General features: G+C 34.5%; 1 pseudogene; it reads left to right on the top strand.

Moving 5' to 3' along the window:
• The first annotated feature begins 735 nt into the window (after positions 1-735).
• LOC102578771 (phospholipase D alpha 1-like) lies at positions 736-2,895 on the top strand (annotated as a pseudogene).
• Positions 2,896-3,620: the final 725 nt, after the last annotated feature.

The following is a 3,620-nucleotide window of genomic DNA, read 5'->3' on the forward strand; positions in this document are numbered from 1 at the left end:
TATATATATACATCATTCAAGCGAAGTAATCTGTATTGAACACCAAATAGGTTAGAAGCAATTTTTTCTTTTCATACTGGGCTAGATTCAGAGTACGTCTTACTAAATTTGTAATACAAGATAATCTAAGTTTGGACCTAAACTTCTCACAAGTAACTAAGTATTGACATTTCAAAAATACCTGATAAAGGAAAGTCAGCAGCAGAGGAGAATATGTAGCTGCCAAATTTTGTAAAACATGAAATATATGATCTTCTTTAGTTCCTTGAATAAAAAAAAGATTTTTTCAATTAAAATATCACTCATTTTGATTCAACATTTATTAGCTTAAAATATAGCAGAGTACGTAGTGATAGTTAATTGGGAAAATAATAGAAATGATAGATAATGGCTCATGCAAAGTACTATCACAAATATCAATTTCAATCACATAAGAGAAATGAAAGGAGCTTTAGTGGCAATAGAAATCAAAGAAACAGAACTATGTACTCAAAAACCAAATAAAGAAAACACAAAAGGGAGGAAGGAAGCATGGAGAAAATGAAATATTTCCTGTCAAAAGTTTGAAGGAACAGATCAAATGAAGTGCATAACCAAATAATAGCCATGGTTTAAGCAAGTTCCATGGAAAAGCCTATAGTGAGTTATTGCAGCAAATAGAAGAAAGAGAGAAAAGGTGAATGACAAATTAAAATGGCCCAAGAAGTTAGTTCAAGAGTTAGAAGACAGTAATGCGTAAAGCAAGACAGTAATTGGTCTAGAGGCATTACATCCCCTGCATTTGGAGGAGTCATGTATACGTTTTTCAAGGAGAGACAGGGGTGTCAAGTTACACATAACTCCGATGCAGACATTTCAGACGATATCAGAAATTATATCAAGTCACAAGGACTTTTCGAACCTCAGAGATGTTGGGAAGACATTTTTGATGCAATTAGCAATGCAAAGCATGTGATTTATATATCCGGCTAGTCAGTGTAAACAAAAATTACCTTGATAAGAAATCCAAAAAGGCCAAAGGTAGGCGAAGAACTTACTCTCGAGGAGCTCTTGAAAAAGAAAGCAAGTGAATGAGTTAATGTTCTATTGCTAATTTGGGATAATATAACTTTAGATGAGGTAGTAAAAAGAGATGGACGAATGTCAACTCATGATCAAGAAAGTGGAAAGGCACTGATTCAGGGGTTTCAAGTTGGTACATCACTGATTCAAGGGTTTCAAGTTGGTACACTGTTTACTCATCATCAAAAGACAATCGTTATAGACATTGAAATTCCAAGAGGAATGTCACATAAAAGGATGATAGTAAGTCTTGGTGATATTGATCTTTGTTATGGTCGATATGATACTCGAGATCACTCATTATTCAGGACATTGGACACAATACATAAGCAAGATTTTTATCAGCCTAGCTTTACAGGATCTTCAATCGTGAAAGGTGGTCCAAGAGAGCCTTGGCATGACATTCATTGTAGGCTAGAAGGGCCTGTTGTGTGGGATGTCTTGTATATTTTTGAGCAAAGGTGGAGGAAGCATATTGGAAATAAATTTATCTACTCAATGAATGAGCTTGATAAATTTATTATTCGTCCAACGGAAGTTACAACATCAAGGGATAGAGAAACCTAGAATGTTCAAATATTTCGGTCTATTGATGGTGGCATTGTTACTGACTTCCCTGTAAACCCCGAAGAAGCTTCTGAGGTAGGCCTTGTTACTGGATAAAACGTCGTCATTGATCAAAGTATCCACGATGCATACATTAGTGCCATTCGTCGAGCTAAGAATTTCATTTACATTGAAAACCAATACTTTATTAGAAGTTGCTATGGTTGGAAGCCTGCAAATGATATCAAGCTCGAGGACATCTGAGCTTTGCATCTTTATCCCAAAGGAGATCTCACTCAAGATTGTGAGAAAGATTCAAGCAGAGGAGAGATTTACGGTCTACATTGTTCTTCCGATGTGGCCAGAAGGTATACCAGAATGTGATTCTGTTTAGGCAATTCTAGACTGGCAAAAAAAGACAATGGAGATGATGTACACAGACATATGCAATGCCATTAAGGCCAAGGGAAATACTATTGTTGATCCTAGAGAGTACTTGACATTCTTCTGTCTTGGAAACCGCGAAGTCAAAAAGCCTGGAGAATACAAACCTCCTTAGAAACCAGTTCCTGATACTAATTATGCAAGAGCTCAAGAATATAGACGCTTTATAATTTACGTTCATTCAAAAATGATGATCGGTGAGTAAACAATTTCAATTTTTTTTGTCTTACTTTTCTTTTTAATCCGTTTCACAAAGAATGTCTCTTCCTTTTCTGCCAACTCTTCAATTCTAACTTTTCACGACATGTTAAGTGGTACATTCTACACATCTTTAGCTTAAGACCACAAGATTCAAGTCTTGTTTACTTTCTTAAACTCTGTGTCAAATTAGAAACCAGACAGGCAAATAGAAACGGAGGGAGTACCAATTTTATCTCTATTTATCATTTTGATCAAACTAATGTTTGTGTCTTTTGTTCTTTCTTGAAATTGATGACGCATACATTATAATTGGATCTGCTAACATCAATCAAAGGTCAATGGGTGGTGCAAGAGATTCTGAGATTGCTATGGGTCATGTTCAACATTTTCACTAATTACACTAATTTACGTAGTCTGGTCGTCCCTAATCAAGGGGTGCAAGTAAGAATATCTGATTTTCTTTTAGGTAATCCTACATTTAGCTACACTTGTACTTGTTGGTAGCTGATACTTTGAAAATTTTTCTTTCAAGACTTTGATGGATGACATGGAAAGTGAGGATTTGTATAGTTGACTCTAACTTGCTTGAGATTGAGGCACAATTGTCATTTTTATCGACCCTGCATTTAGTTGCTCTAGTCCTACACTGTGAATTCAGAAATATGACTTCATTATGTTAGTCAACCCCGTTGACAATGTCAAGGAGTTATCTTAAGCAAAAAACTGTGAACATGATTGTATATGGTTTTCATCAATCAACATTGAATTACAACATGTCACTATTACACTCGAGAAGAATCTATATATCCTAAGTCCTTATTTGTGCCTTGTGTAAATTTTCGTTAACTATTGAATTAATTCTCAAGAACCTCGAACGATAATACATTATTAGTAACATTCAATGTGAATCTCAGTACACCAAAACCATCTAAAGAATAAGTGTTACAACATTTGATTTCACATTCTCTAGGGGATCCAAAAACAGAAAGGCAATAGAAAATCATAATGATAATACTACACATATATTGATCACAAATATGGTTCAGTAAAAGTAAATAGTGTACCTTAGATTGTAAATATAGTACCTTGCTTGTAAGTCAAAATCTCAAAGAACATCTGTGAAAAAAGAAATACAATAATTTTTAGTTGACTCAGGTATATCATCAAACACTTTTGCTGAATCAATGTACACAGCGTCATAGTGATTAGAATAATTTATATCGATATCACATCATCAAAGAACAAAACTCGAATTGAAATGCTTACAGGTGAATAAATAATAATAAAATCATAAGTCGTGGATTCAACAGCATAATGCTAAGCAAAAACTTTACTTCAAAATCTCATTCACCACCCATCTTCTCCAC

This window comes from Solanum tuberosum, unplaced genomic scaffold (assembly GCF_000226075.1).
Source record: "Solanum tuberosum cultivar DM 1-3 516 R44 unplaced genomic scaffold, SolTub_3.0 scf00777, whole genome shotgun sequence".
Lineage (NCBI taxonomy): Eukaryota > Viridiplantae > Streptophyta > Magnoliopsida > Solanales > Solanaceae > Solanum > Solanum tuberosum.